This window comes from Nicotiana attenuata, unplaced genomic scaffold (genome assembly GCF_001879085.1).
Source record: "Nicotiana attenuata strain UT unplaced genomic scaffold, NIATTr2, whole genome shotgun sequence".
In the NCBI taxonomy this organism is placed as follows: Eukaryota; Viridiplantae; Streptophyta; class Magnoliopsida; order Solanales; family Solanaceae; genus Nicotiana; species Nicotiana attenuata.
The window spans coordinates 77,314-94,428 of record NW_017671208.1 but is presented as its reverse complement, the minus strand read 5'-3'; the positions used below and the strand labels follow the sequence as shown (position 1 = coordinate 94,428).

The 17,115-nt window shown below is 32.9% G+C and overlaps 1 pseudogene; it reads left to right on the top strand.

The window, feature by feature from the left end:
• The first annotated feature begins 4,313 nt into the window (after positions 1-4,313).
• LOC109206696 lies at positions 4,314-11,407 on the top strand (annotated as a pseudogene).
• The last annotated feature ends 5,708 nt before the right edge of the window (positions 11,408-17,115 follow it).

The window sequence follows — 17,115 nt, the reverse complement described above, 5'->3', positions numbered from 1 at the left end:
TCAAAAACACAAAGGATAATCCAAAAAAAAATTTAAACAAATATCACAAAACAAAAAAAGACCAAAATTCAATTTAAAATATCAGAATAATTCCCGAAAACGTAAATTCAAAAATCAGTAAAATAACCAAAAGGGTTTTCAAATTCAAGACTTACCAGCACATATAAAGTGATTAAAATCCTTAAACCCCAAAATTGAAAATCTCCCCAAAAAATGAAGAATTGCTTGAAAAAATCAAAAAATTCGCAAAACCCAACTTTCAAAAATCAATAAAAAACCAAAAGAGTGTTCGAAAACTCAAAACTTACCAGCATATAAATCACAAACTCCCCCCAAAAAATGAATAAATGCTTTAAAAAAAATCCCAAAACCCTAATTTCGAAATTCAATAAAATAAACAAAAAAATAGTATTAAAATTTTCAAGACTTACCAGCACATCTAACTGCTAGGATATATTTATCTTTCTCTAAATTAATAGGATTGGGAAATTCAGAAATCCAAAAAATTAAAACAGATTACCACATATGCCCCTAAAATAATTCCCGATGTCCCAAACCAGGATCGCGCTGTCTCCGTCATAAAGGGTGATAATTCTTCTTCGCGCTCTCTCTCTCTCTTTTTAAAAATTTCTCAATTCTCAGCAGAAATCCATTTTCAAGGCTACTTGGACATGGAAGATCAGAAGAAACTGGCAAGAACAAACAGAATATGCATACGAAATCAAAAGCGGACTAAACACTTCTCGGATCGCAATGGTAAAAACTTATATTGCCGCGCTTAGCTTTGATGTATTTAACCTTTTCCGTGTTATAAATCAATCGATGTTAGATATAAACCCTAAATTATAACATAAAATATTCGACTACAAATCAAGGGTTCTTCTCCAGGAACGTAGAATTGACATATTTTATTAATAGTACATTCTCATTTTCGTGTACTGTCTTCTACAGCATAAAAAATATGAATTAGGAAAAAAGATGGCTTAGGCTTTCTATGATCCAATTTTTTAACCATTGCGTATTTCGATCGAGAAATTCTTTTGGTCCAGTAAAGTATGAAATGAGCATGAAGCTTTATATCTTTTGTTAGACTGTATGTTGAATTATGTTATATTATTCCTTTTCTGTAACTCATTTTCGAAAATTTCATGTGTTCTACAGAGAATGTTGATCCCACAAATGGCAGAGCGAATCCTAACGAAAAAGAAAACAGATGTCCTCCTTTGTCTGATATAACAAATGGTCAGTTCCTATAAATCTAAGGGTGTTAATTTGTACTAAATATTTTCATATATATCAAGCTTATCTTAAAATATTCATGAACAGTTTCCCAGTCGAGACGCAAGAGGTGCTTTCTAAAAGATGATGTCAATGAAATGAGGAAACAAAGGAATGTAATGAGAACAAATATGTCAATCAACACAAATATATGTCATGGCACATCTGAAAATAATTCAGGCGAATCTGGATTGAGTACCATTAGAATGGCTGGAATGTATGCTCTAGATGGTAATAAAAGAAATAGACATGTTGTTGTGCCAACTCCATCATATCAGAATTGTACCCCACTAGTTGGCATCCCTATAACAAGTTGTGGACAGGTTTTTTCCTCCAAACCTTTTGAATATAATCCAAAGTCACTTCCACTACGAGATTTGAGAAATGGTTAGTCTTTTATGATCTTATTTCTTAACTTGTATGTAATGGTTATCTATATTTATTTAGAATGTTTAAATATTTGAATTTTTAATTTGTGAATGGCAGCGTTTGAAAGTTGTTTGCCTTCAAATAAAGAGAAGAACAAAGGGAAAGGCATATTAGTGAATGAGAATAGAGATAAATCTGGACCGAGTACAATTAGAATGTTTGGGATGCATACTGCAGATGGCGAAAAAATAAATGGACATGTTGTGTCAACTCCATCATATCAAAATTGCACACCATCAATTATCTACCCCATAATGAGTTCTAGGCAGATTTCAAAATCCAAGCCTCTTGCATATAATCCAAAGTCCCTTCCAGTAGCAAATTTGAAAAATGATTAGTCTTTTCTGGTGTCCTAATTATTAATTTGTATGTAGTGGTTATCAATATTGATATACAAGGTTTAAATATTTGAAAATTTAGCTTTATGATTGGCAGCATTTGAAAGTTGTTTGTCTTCAAATACGAAGCAGAAAAAGGGAAAGGCATATTGGTGAATGAAAATATGGATAACTCTAGATTGAGTATAACTAGAATGGCTGGAATGCATGCCCCAAATGGCAATAAAACAAATGGACATTGTGTTGCGCCAACTCCATCATATCAGAATTGCACGCCACCAGTTAGCATTCCCATAAATAGTTGTCGACAAGTTTCTTCATCAAAATCTTTTGCATATGATCCAAAGTCCCTTCCACTCCGTGATCTGATTAACGGTTAGTCTTTGTTTGGTGTCCAAATCCTTAACTAGTATGTAATGGTTATCTATAATTATCTGGAATATTTAAAATTTAATGTAACTTGAAAAGTTAATTTTTTAATGGCAGAGTTTGAAAGTTGTTTGTCTTCCAATACAAAGCAAAAGATGGGGAAAGGCATATTGGTGAATGAGCATATGGATTCAAGTCGTGCCAATATGCAAACTGAAATTTTAAGTTCCAGTAATGTTACCCCACAAGATCATTCAAGTAATTTTGGTTAGTTGCTCAACTGCCTCTAGATAATAACTCATAACTAAATTCAAGAAATTATAGGATATTATTAAACTTTTTCTACTACTTTGAGTTATTAATTACTACTTTTATATTAAACAAAGGCATTATATGTATTCAAAGTGAAGAGAAAGTCCCTGGTTTAAACATTGGCCTAGGTGATGAAGGTAAAGCTTGAGTTTTGTCATATCGCTATAGACTCATTGCAAAATTGTACTTTTGTCGTGAAATTCCGATAGTAACATCATTATATACACAAATTCATGAAAGTTAATTACATATTTATTTGATGCATAACAGGTCAACTAAACCTACAAGGTGAAGGTGATGATGATGATGAAGATGCAAATGAGTGTGAAGGTACGTTAACAATAACTCAATTAGTGATAAATTATGTCCAACATATATTGATAATTAGAGTTGCAGTTCAATTGTCACTTATTTGAGTTTACTATCAACTTTTTATAGAGGATGACATTGACTGTTGGGACATTTGCAATGAAGGTATGTATTATGTGTGTTTTCATATATGGGATTAATTAAATTAGCTACATTATAAAATTGGTGACTTTAACCATATAAATATTTTCATTAATAGAGTACTGGGATATAGAAGATCCTACAAATGTATGCGAATATTGTGGGGCATATTTTTGGTTCGAAGAAAGAGTCAATAAGCAGTATAAGTCTAAACGACCAGTATTTTTCTATATGTTGTAATCGTGGAAAGATAAAGCTGCCGAATCCAAAGGACCCTCCTCAAATTCTAACGCAATTGTTGTTTGGATCTGGTAAGGGGAAACATCTATTTTAATCTTTTTAAAATAATATCGCATTTCATAAATAGTTCGTCATTCTCCAATTGTATAAAATGCAGGTCCTAAAAGCGACCATTTTCGAGAGAACATTAGGATCTATAATTCTATGTTCTCATTTACATCAATGGGGGGAAAGGTTGATGTCTCTGTTAATCAAACGCGGGGACCAAGAATATTCAAATTGTCTGGTCAGAACTATCATCAAATCGGAAGTCTATTGCCTCCTGATGGATCCAACCCGAAGTTTGCGCAATTATATATTTATGATACAGAAAATGAAGTACAAAATAGAATTCATGCTGTGAGTTTTGGATTCTACCATAAATGAATTATAACACGTAAATATATTTTGCATGAAAATACAATATATAATAATTTCATATATATGTATTTCTGTGCAGTCGTGGCCAAACCATGAACAAACTTCATGTTGAGATTGTTAATGATTTGAAGCAAATGCTTGATGGAAACAATATTTTGGCAAAGACATTTAGAATGGTAAGAGAGAGATTTCAAGAAGATAGAAGCTCCAATGTTAAACTCAGATTAATAGGAAAAAGGGGCACCGATGGAAGAAGATACAATTTGCCTACGGTTTCAGAGGTTGCTGCTTTGGTGGTGGGAGATTTTGAACTATCTAGATGTGATAGGGACATCATTATCGAAACCCAATCCAGACAGCTACAAAGGATAAATGAATTAAATGCTGCCTATTTAGGGTTACAATATCCTTTACTATTTCCATACGGTGAAGATGGAAACAGAGAGGACATTCCTTCCGACGGAGATGATGAATCAACTGGAGGAAGGAAATGTGTTAGCATGCGGGAGTATTTTGCTTATAAAATTCAAGAAAGGAATAATGAAGTTCTGGCGATTGTGTCTTCTAGAAGATTATTTCAGCAATTCTTGGTTGATGCATATACAATGATCGAATCTTCTCGATTAAGGTATATTAGGCTCAATCAAAAAAAGTTGAGATGCCACATGTATAAAAGCTTACAAGATGCTGTTTTGCATAGAGAAATTAATCCTTCTTCTCAAGGAAAAAGGATAATTCTACCGTCCAGCTTCACAGGGGGTGCACGATACATGATTCAAAACTATCAAGATGCTATGGCAATATGCAAATGGGCTGGGTACCCTGATCTTTTCATAACCTTTACTTGCAATCCAAAGTGGCCTGAGATTCGTAGATTTGTAGAGAGTAGGGGCTTAAATCCTGAGGATCGTCCAGGCATTTTAGCTAGGGTATTCAAAATCAAATTGGACCGTTTGATAAAGGATTTACGCGACAATCAGATTTTTGGAAAAGTAAAAGCAGGTATATTTCAATAGTCAACTTCTAAAAAATAATAATTACTTTTTATGTTACATAGGATGATAGGTTTTAAAATGAATATTTCAACTGTATTTATGAAGTGTAATAAATTCTTTTTGGTGCAGTGATTTATACAGTTGAGTTCCAAAAACGAGGGTTGCCTCAAGCTCACATCTTGCTTTTTCTTCACGAGCGTGATAAATATCCAACTGCTGCAGATATTGATCGAATCATTTCTGCCGAAATACCTGATGAATTGGCCGATCTTGTTTATTATAAGGCCGTGCATAATTTTATGATTCATGGCCCGTGTGGTTCTGCAAGAAAGTCTTCTCCTTGCTTGCAGAGCGGAAGATGTACCAAGCATTTTCCAAAAAGGTTTGTTGAGTCAACAATAGTTGATGAGGAGGGTTATCCTGTTTATAGACGAAGGGATAATGGTAGAACTATCAAAAAGGATGGTATTGACTTGGATAGTAGGTTTGTGGCGCCTCACAATCGGTTCTTATTACTTAAGTATGGTGCTCATATTAATGTAGAATGGTGCAATCAGTCACGATCAATTAAGTACTTATTTAAGTATATTAACAAAGAAAATGATCGTGTTACCGCTGCTTTTTCCAAAAGTGTGCAAGAGGAAGATTCATCAAATATTGATGAAATAAATATGTATTATGATTGTCGATACATATCACCATGTGAAGCTGCTTGGAGAATATTCAAATTTCCAATTCACCATAGAGAACCTCCTGTGGAAAGACTATCATTTCATCTTCCAAATGAACAAAATGTTATATTCTCTGATAATGATCCAATTGATGATGTTGCAAATAGACCAAGTGTAAAGGAATCAATGTTTTTAAGCTGGTTTGAGACAAATAAAACATTGCCAGAAGCAAGAGGTTTGACGTATGCAGAGTTCCCTCTTAAGTTTGTTTGGAAGAAACAATTGAAAGATGGGAGAAAAGAAGAACTTCTCAATTTTCCATTGGAAGAATTTTCTTTGTTCCGCCTGGAACTGGTGAATTATATTATCTCAGATTGTTGTTGAATGTGATTGAAGGTCCAAAATCCTATGACGATCTTAAAAGAATCAACAATCATAACCATCTCACTTTTAGAGATGCATGTTATGCACTTGGGTTATTGGATGATGATAAAGAGTATGTGGATGCCATAAAGGAAGCAAGTAACTGGGGAATGCCATCATATCTTAGGCAATTATTTGCCATGTTGCTGTTATCCAATTCGATGTCTCGGCCAGAATATGTGTGGCAATCAACATGGCAATTATTATCAGAAGATATCCTCCATGAAGAAAGAGTGTTGTTGAGTAATCCAGGTATAAATATAGACTTTCGATTTTCAAGTTATCAAATAATATACCAATGTCTAAGCAACTAACCTAACTAAAAAGATGAATTAAATATACCTTATTTGTGAATTAAATTACTCTATCTTAGGTTTTTTAATTTTTTTACGGCAAACACGCATGTTGAGTAATATTATGTGTTGGTAACTTCCCAAGTTTATAGAATAGGTTTCAGAATAAGTAATTTTCAATATATAGAAATTACTACTTTGATGATAAGTCTGCAATACATGGTTTCAATGAAACATCTGAATGGTGTAAGCTGCATATTCACTCATTTTTAAAAGCTAAAATCATGTCGTATTTAGCTGGCTATCAAGAAGCTAATTAGACTGATATAAGACTGGCTATTAGATATACCATATCTAAGCAACTAACCTAACTAATAAGATAAATTAAATATACGTTATTTGTGTAATCATGTAATATATTTTTTTTATATATTACATGCTTTTTTCCTTTAATAACAACGGATGCTTTACATCCTTAGGAACTAAGAGACCTACTCATGATAATGAAGTGTTACTTTTCAATGGAAAAAGTCACAACAATTAAGCATCCGTTGGATCATGAAAGAACATAACCATTCCAAAAAGATAACTGCTACTGTATTAGCATTTTCATAAGTTTAATCAATCAAACCAGTTTAGGAATATGCTAACCACCACAGCAATTAGTTTGCAAATTTCAGAAATAGAAAAGTGGAGAAAATTGTGCATAAGGAAAGGTAAAGCTGGATTTAATCCTTGCTATAGCGTAAGTTTTTCATGTTAGTTTCAGCTGATAGGTGGCTGGTCACTTAAACCACCACCTAGAGCTAGAGCCTAAAAACTATATGCACAAACTTATCTAACTTAAAATAAGAGATTTGAGTTGATTTAGCACGATTATAGCCATGTCTGTAAAACTCCATTATGACGGATTTAGGGCTCATATATTACATGTAATCATGTAATATATTTTTTATATTATTGTTATTTAAATTCTATAATTCTTTTTGTTCTTTCAGAGGCAGAGCTAATAGATGACGAATTGAAAAATCGTTGTTTACAAAAGTTGGAAAAAGTTTTGAAAAGCTGTGGAAGAAGTTTTCATGATTTTCCAACAATGCCAAGACCTCTTTACAATGAGGAAGAAGTTGACCACGGCAATAGGTTAATCTATGATGAATTGCGTTATAATCGCCGTTCTCTGTTAGAGGAACATCAACAATTATTAATGAATTTGACAGTTGAACAAAAGTCGGTTTATGACAAAATTATGAGGGCAGTGAATAAAGCCAAAGGTGGATTCTTCTTTTTGTATGGTTATGGAGGAACTGGAAAGACTTTTATTTGGAAGACTCTGTCTTCTGGCATACGATCTAGAGGAGACATCGTGTTAACTTTTGCATCAAGTGAAATTGCATCTCTTTTGTTATCAGGTGGTAGAACAGCTCATTCGAGATTTGCAATCCCTCTTAATCTAACTGAAGATTCAACATTCAATATAAAGCAAGGTAGTCCTCTAGCAAATTTGATTATAAAGAGAAAGTTGATTATTTGGGACGAGGCACCAATGATCCATAAATATTGTTTTGAAGCTCTTGATCAAACTCTTAGAGATATTCTTAGATTTAAAGACACATCCAGTGCTGATAAACCTTTTGGAGGTAAAATAGTTGTTCTTGGTGGCGACTTCAGGCAAATTTTGCCTGTCATTACAAAAGGATCTAGGCAAGATATTGTTAACGCTACTCTGAATTCTTCGTATTTGTGGGCCCAGTATGAAGTCTTAAATCTAACAAAGAATATGAGGTTACAAAGAGATCAGTTAGATGCAGATTTGGATGAGTTAAAAAACTTTTCTGAATGGATTTTAGCAATCGGTGACGGAAGGATTGGGAGTTCCATTGATGGCATTGAGAAAGTCCAAATCCCCGATGATCTTCTCATAAATAATTGTGATGATCCAACATCGGCAATTGTTGAAAGTACATATCCAGTTTTCTTTAACCATTCCAGTGACATTGATTACCTCCAACAAAGAGCAATTCTTGCTCCAACTCTTGATATGGTTGAGTCGATCAATGAGTATATGGTTTCACTCAATCATAGTCCTGAGAAGACATATTTGAGTTCTGATACGGCTTGTATGTCTGATCATTCTTTTTCAGCTTTGGAGCACGTACATACACCCGAATTCCTAAACAGTATTAAATGTTCTGGAATTCCAAATCACTCTATTACTTTGAAGGTTGGTGTTCCTGTGATGTTGATGAGAAATATAGACCGGTCATCAGGATTGTGTAATGGCACGAGGTTGATCATCACAAGACTTGAAAATCGAGTTATTGAATCCAAGGTTTTATCGGGTAATATGGCTGGACAAAAAGTGTTTATCCCGAGAATGACGTTGACGCCATCAGATGCAAGAATACCTTTTAAGTTCCAGCGAAGACAATTTCCAATTGTTGTATCTTTTGCCATGACAATTAATAAAAGTCAAGGCCATTCATTGTCTCATGTGGGATTATTTTTGAAGAAGCCAGTATTTACTCATGGACAACTATATGTTGCTCTTTCACGCGTGACGAGTAGAAAAGAGTTGAAGATTTTAGTTTATGATGATGATGGCCAAATAACGAATGAAGCTAGAAATGTGGTGTATAAAGAAGTTTTCCGTAATTTGGTTTGAGATGAATCTAGACATGATGGAATTATCAGGTATTTACAATAAATCAAGCAGTTGAAAAAATGGTACAACTTTTGACTTATAGGTGTCATGGCACAAATTAAAGCTATATGGACAGACTTTGTGTGATTGAGCACAAATAGTACTGTTATGTGAAAACTACATTCTCAAGTTGTGCATCCAGTGCTTGAAAAAGGACCTGCCAATGTTAATAATCAAAATTTGGAAAAGTAGATGAAACTTGAATGAGGAAATTGAAGTCGTAAGTAGATGAAAAACAGAACAATACAGTGATATTGGTGATCAACAAAAATGAATACATCTCTATGTTGTTCAACTGTTCTTAAGTTCTACCATTTCATTCCTATTCACTCATGGCTTCTCTTTGAATCTCCTTTTGAATTTTAAGCATCAACAGTAGGTAATATCTTAACAAATGCCAGAAAGTTTTCTAAATATTAGATATGCATAAGCATCAGCAGTAGGTCATGGCACCAATTAGAGCTATATGGACAGACTTTGTGTGATTGAGCACAAATAGTACTGTTATGCACTCCCTTCCTCTTTTGTTTGTCCTTGGTTTGCTCTTACACATTTAGAACAAAACTTGTCTTCAGGCTGTTGTCAACAGTTTGGGAGTGACTTATCCCTGATACAACAACTTTTTCCTGGCTGGACACGTAGTACTGTACAAGCTAAAATACAAGAAAGAAGAGTAGCAACATCCATTTAGGCTTCAATGGTGGCCAAAGAGTTACGTTCTTCAGACCCGATGGATATTTCTCATTGTATCCTTCCTATGACTCCATGTCTTAAGTCAGTCTTCAGATTTGATATCTTAGGTTATGTATCTTGATTAGACTCTATATATTGTTATGAGTTTTGTGCCTCCTCAACTGAATGTTTACTGCTGCAGTGCTCCACTCTCCAAGAAAAAGAAAAAACCTGCATAATGTATTTTCATTGATTTTGTGCATTGTTTTCTTGTTGATCTGTTTGCAAAATGTTTGGCTAAATAAAGTGAAGCTTAAATGTGAGTGGTTCATGTGATAATTGGTGTTTTCAGCACTATACTTTTCAGATATTGAAAGTTGACTTCATTTCCTAGCATCAGCAAAATAACAATTGTGATTCATATTATCTATCGCATATTGCTGTTAGCCATACACTTAAGCATGGTGAGATATTTTTCCTCTTGCCTTCTCTGTAGCTTTTACTAACCTTCTGGTCATAATCCGGGGTCTTTTATTTTTTGATGTAAGAAGTTAATGTTGTTCTCTATGTACAATTCCTTAACCGTAGCAATAGCCATAATGTTTCAGCTGGAACACATCTCATAGAGGTGTAACCAATCGTTTCAAAGGTAAATTTTCTTCAACTTTCTCTACTGCACTTATATTTATTTATTTTTCACTGCATCACCAGATGTTGGTGTGCTTATCGCTGCTGGCACTGTAGCCTTCTCAATATCAATGACGACATTATCTGATTTTCCATCCTTTTTCATCATAAGAGGAGCAGTTTCACTGGTGACTTCATTGTCTTCAGACTTCTGTTCCTCAACTACTGAGGGAGGCCTTTTGCTTTTCCCTTTAGCCTTCACCACTGCAGCCATATGACTGCTACCTTTCTGAAACTCATTTAGTATGTCATATAGCGGCATATCAGCAGGAACACTGGTAAGATGTATGAAAAATAATGATGTTAGGTTATTAGTTCATACATGCCAGCAACGATAAGCACACCAACATCTGGTGGAAATAAATAAAAATTAGGGGATATTTTAGGATTTTTGATTCTTAATTTCATCTTGGTTACCCACATAAGTGATGTTGATTGCAATTTCTCCTTTCTCCTGCGAATTTACTGTTTCAGTTTGTTGTAAAACTTTATCTTTCTGCTTATGATTTGCAGTTTCAGTTTTCTGCAGGTAATGAGGTGGACTTGATGTTCAGGAAATAATAGAGACTTTTTTTCTATATTTCTTTAGGAAGAAGTTGCTCTGAAGGCCTCAAATTGGACATTCAACCTTTTTGTTGTTTCTTTTAGTTTGGTAGAACTGTAGTTCATAAGACATAAGCATCGCCATGTTTTCTTTGCCGATTTTGTAGAAGTTGCTGTACAATTGAGAAGTTGTCTACTTTTTCATCTAAAGATGGTAATGAATGGCTCAAGAAGATGGTAATGAATGGCTCAAGAGTCACAGTTGACACTCCAAGCATGGAGCAAATCATAGGTCCTACGATGTGTCGAAAATTCTTCACACCTCTGCTCAATAATGTGTAAGCAAGTAAGATATCCGATGATTGATCATCTTTGGTTCAATGGATGAAAGAAAAAACACATGTTCTCAGAGATCATAAATGTCTGCGTGCGTCGTATGGTTATAAATTCTAAAGTTGGATTATCGCCACAAAAGTTTATTAAGAACTTAAAATGAGGATGCACATTGTGATTGACATATTAAGAGAATCTCACAAGGTCTCCTTCTGCTAAAATATTGTAACTTTCTTGCATTTGTAGTGCATATTTTCACAGGCTAGAGTGAACCTATGAATATCTTTATCACTTTTAACTCTTGGAATATTTCACAGTTTGTCTCTCATTTCAAGAAAGTTACTACTGTCATACTACTTTCAATACAATTCAAATAAGCAAATAATTAAGAGCAATATTATCATGCTAATATATTTTTTTTATAATTCGCGCATCGCGCGGGTACGTATACTAGTTCTAAATAAAGTTCGGAGGAACGTGAGGGGATATACCTGAATACTTTTTTGCACTTAATTCCAAAATATAAAGTTAGGAGGAAAGTCAGGCGATATTCTTGAATAATTTATTCCCTTTCATTTATTTTATGTTGAAGGTTGAAAATGAAAATAGATTTTTTTTTTTTTTTAAGATGACCAAACAAAAAATTGGCATGGTATTAATAATTACATATAGATGACTAAGTTGCCAAACAAAAAGTTTGTCTTAATAATTATAGATGACCAAGTTGCCTAACAAAAAATGGTACTCTAATAATAGGTCTCAAATATTTGTAAGTTTGAGATTAATCAACTCGATATGGGACAAATACATACAATGTGATGACTTGGAGCCAGAAAACTTTCAATATCTTAACCATTAAATTCTAGACTAATTAAGTCCATAGTTGAAGTATAATCTTCCACTTTTGCTGCAATATATTATTTGGTACTGCGATGAAAACTTGTTCGTAATTCTAGGATAATGATTTTGCCAATTCATATAATCAACTCCTACTAATATTTGTTGATTAATGGATTGACAAAATTCATGTATCACCGTTAGTTTACATGGACGATAAATATTTTTCGTTTTCCTTCAATGACAGAACAAATTCAATCAATATGCTCAAGCTCATGGTTTGCTTTGTGTTAATTCATTATTCTGAAATCTGAATGACTATCTATCATTTCTGAGTTATCGATCAATATGTCGAAAATTATTCTTTGGATCTTTTATTGTTATCTTTTAATTTTCCAATGGTTTTAGCACAAAATGAATATAGTTTTGAGATATTATTCCATTGCCTTTTAATTTTACGAAGGACATGATATTAACGAGAAAATCATCCGGGGTTACAGAGTGATAGATATGATTTCTCTATTTTTAAGTATAGGTTTTGGATTTTAAGCCATGAGAATAAAAGAATTCCAATAAAGAACACTTTCCCTTTATTGAATCTCACGCGGTACGAATCCAAATTAGTTAGAATCACTGTACAAATATCAAATATTAAATAGAAAAAAAGATATTGACGCGAATACACTTTCCCTTTAATAAATCCCATGCGACACGAATGCAAATTAATTAGGATCATAATACATATATCAGACACTAAATGGGAAAAAAAAAAAAAGATATTGACGCGAAAAGTTACAAACATGTGGTACTAGTGCTAAATCGTCGGTGACTCTATTATTGTGCTTGATACGATTTGGGACAGAGTAAGACATCACACCAAAAACATTTTAGAGTGAAGTGACTGCTGACTACTATATACCCCACTTCCCTCTCCAAAACATGTTTATTTTTGTTTCCCACCCGGTGTTTGGTACCCGCATTAGAGTCCGATTATATTCGGATTCACGCCGCATAGGGCCCCTTTCGGGGGAAGCGCTCCCTACCAAGGATTTTTCCATACCCAGGACTCGAACTCGAAACCTCTGGTTAAGGAAGAGCAGTCTCATCCACTGCACCACATCCTTTGGTGGTTCTCCAAAACATGTTGCAATATACTGACCTTGATTCTTTTGGTCTTACATTAAATTGTTAGGTGTCTGACCAGTTTGCTCACACCTTATCTATTTAATAGGATACTTATTTACTTTTATTGTACAAATATCAAATAATTCTGCCCATCAAATCTTAAGCATAAAAGAAAAAATTAGTACCTAATATTTTGTTTTTTTTTATTTCTATTGAAATATGAATATGAAACCTCGTGATTCTTCTTCGCTCCTTTTACCACTAGGTCCATATCCTTGTATGTCATTGAATGACTATTATTAACCATTTAGAAATAAAATCATATATTTACATTACTTGAAATAATGAATCATCAGCTTTTAGTGGAAAGTTTTATTTTTAGGAAAGGTTAGGAAGGGATGACATATGTTTTCGTTTTCTCCTTTTTGTTGGAGATAGATTATTTAAACTTTTTTAATGGATGAACCCAATCTTTTCTCGCCACGTTCTGATTACACTAAGTATTTTGCTTTTTTCTTTTTCTTTGTGATGGGGAGGCTAAAGCTAAAATAAAGTCTGATAATTGAAGCCTTCCACATGTAAGATATTTAGTAGCAGTAACAAAGATTTTGGGTTCGAATTATGGGAAATAAAAAAAAATTAATAGGAAGTTCTTCCCCTTTTAAGAATGCTATGCAAAATTAATTTGGATTAGTCAGTTAATTTGGTATATCATATGATGTTAACAAAAAAACAGGAAGATAGGCCTATTAAAATTACAACAAAATACACATGACTTCACACCATAACAAAAAATGGCCCATGTTTTTAAGTTTTACCCTACCTAGTCCATATTGTACATATTTTGAAAGCACTGCTAAATTCAAAATATGTGTTCTTACAATCATTGCTTCTAAAAGCTATGGAGTTAAATATGTATTCTCACAACCAGTGCTTTCACTCTCTCTTCTTCTCACATCTTCTACATATGCTTCAAGGGGCTGAGTATTTTCTGCTTCTCCCCATGTGTCACCTGGTTGCGATGTAAGAAAATTGAAAAGTAAAAGTCCACCATTGAGAAGGCCATTCAAAGCTTTGCTTTCAGAATATGATTTTTCGAGTTTGTTAGTTGTTTGGATTGGATGTTTTCCAATTGACTGCAAATATCAAAAGGAGTTCAAGATTTAAATTTGAAGTGATTTGGAGTAGATTTGAGCAAGATTTGAGTTAAATTTCCGAAAAGACGCAAGGAAGAAGACGAAGCCAGTTTTTTGTATAATCTTGTATAATAGTGTATATGAGTGTATAAACACATCTTATACACTTTTATACAAACGTCTGTAATGAACTTCTTCTACGATTTTCAGTTGCAAATCTTGTTCAAAACCAGTTCAAATCTCCATTAAATGACTTCAAATTTTATATACAATCTCCTTATACCATTTCTAACAAGTTTAAATAATACCCACTCCAAAATTCTCACGAAATCAAATTTGGAATTTAAACTCACATATTTAAGCTTGTTAAAAATCTAATTTTCACTACCCAAGTGGATTTGGTTTGTTGAACTAATATTTGAGTCACAATTACTGATTCAAAAGTTAACTTAAAAGCTTGAGCAATCTTTTTTAAAAATTAAATAGTAATTTCGAGAATCTATTGGAGTTGAATGTTGAGTATTAACCTATTATTTTTAGGCTAATTGATTATAAATTGAAATATGGCTATAATATTGAAAAGTAGGGAGCCTAATTATTCTTATTTGAAATTTTCCCTTAAGTTTTTTCTTCTGGTAGATCAATTGATAAGTAACAAAGGATAATAATGAGACAAAAAATAACAAAGCAAAATATACAGAGGTGACAAGTATTTTTTCTTTTCTTCAAATTTTGAGTTTCTTGATTAAATATTCTTCTTTCTTTTTTTGGGATGATGTACTGTTCATTCCCCACATTATTTTGTATTGGTATTGTTCATTTTTCGAAAGTTTGGATCTCATAAAAAGATAAGTAAAATACTACTCTATTGTTAATTCTTGGAGGTGGAGTAAGGAAAAAGGCAAAGAGAAACTTTTCAATAATTCCATTGCATTTCTAAATTCTTCTTAGTCCATCTCGAGCAGCGAGCAAGAGTCAAAAGTATAAAGGAATGAAAATGAAATGAAGTAGTCAATTGGTAATTGTGACTTGGTTACTATAATGGTACCGATTAGTTTGATATTGTTTTGTCTATGACTGCTAGCGCTTTATGTTATTTTTCATACTTTTGCATAGTATTTCTGTTATGGCCTTTTCATTTAGTTGTTGTCTCTCACGGTACTGATATTATTTTTCTGGATTCTGTTGTTGTCACGAATTTATTGTCTCTAAGCCGAGGGTCTCCCAGAAACAACCTCTCTACTTTTCCAGGATGGAGTAAGGTATGGGTTTGCGATGGAATGATAATTATCTCATCATCGTTAATTAAAAGTTTCAGATTTAAGTATTTCTAAAAATGAAATTATTTTCGATGAGAAGCGCTTTATCACAAAAGTGAAATTTCTAATACAAATCTGAATTAATCGGGTCCATAAAAGGATACCAGACATCTGAATAAATAATAAGGTATTGACCTTTAGTGGTCAAGAATAGTCACACTTGTCCATCCTACGCCGAGTTTTCATTTTGGTTTTAAAATTAAATTAAACCTATCAAAAGTTTATTTATTGTTTGACATTTCTTATATTATAGTTGGACAACAAAATAGAAACAACAATGATATCAGGAAGCTACAGTTTGACATCTTTGGTGGTATATATATGGAGTTAATAATGCGCCATGCTCTATTTTATTAGTCCAATAATTCTGTAAGTATTAATTGTCTTTCTTAAAACCATTATAATCGTGCTTATCCTTTAAGTATATTATCTTTAATGGGATTAAATTTCTTGGGGGAGGTCAAATTTGATTTGGTCATAATTATATAAAGTAAAATTTGAGAACCTCCCAAAGTTGACCGAAGTACAACTGTTCTTAGCATAGAAGCACGCCAATAAGGACGGTGATCGATTAGTTATTTCTCTCCTTTTTATTTATTTATTGGGATTTGATAAGGCATTTTCCTTCGTAATTCTAAAAATCCATATTCCAAAGAGCCAATAATAAATTGTTGAGAAATATTTTTTCTTAAAATGATTGAGATATCCTTAAAGGTGCTTATAAATAGAATTGAGAGGAACTAAGGAGTTTTAACTTGTAAAGGATATTACAAGGATTACAAAACGTATTAGGGTTATAAAAAGTTAATCAAAACAAAGGTATTTATTACTCCCTCTATTTCATATTAACAGTCCTAGTTACTAAAAATAATTATCTCAAATTATTTGTTCTTTTAGAAGTTCAAGACAAAATTAATTATTTTTTTCTTTTTTTTACTCTTAGAATAATTGTTCTTGAAGATGGAGATAACACATAAATAGAATGAATATTCATTGAAGAGAGATTATATTTAAGACATATAGTCTAATCACTTTCCTAATTAATATTTTTTAAATGGCGTGTAAAAGAGAAATACGACACATAATATAAGACCGAGGGAATAGTAGAAAAACAATTAGTTGGAGATAACCTTGATTTAGCTTATATGCATTTGGTACTTATCGAATTCGCACAGATAAACTAAAAATATCCTAATAATTAATTTGACTAGTTCAGAAATTTACCTAACACTTTCAATTTAGACTAGTTTGACCGACTTAATTTTTTTTTTACAAACACGGTCAAAATTAATTTTTCTCTTTTTATTAACTAATTATGTGAAAATTAAAATACAAATTACGAGTTAAATCTTAAGCTGTTAACTATGTTTCGAAAATATCACCGTTGTCGTAACGTTGCGGCAACTATTAACTCGCAACAATAGCCGCGAGCGAGTTCTCAGGCCTATTTTGTCGGTGGTTATTATTAACTGAACAAATATCATTTATTTCTCGGTATTTTCCCCGCGAATTACCTGCCTGTTTTTCAGAACGAAATAAAA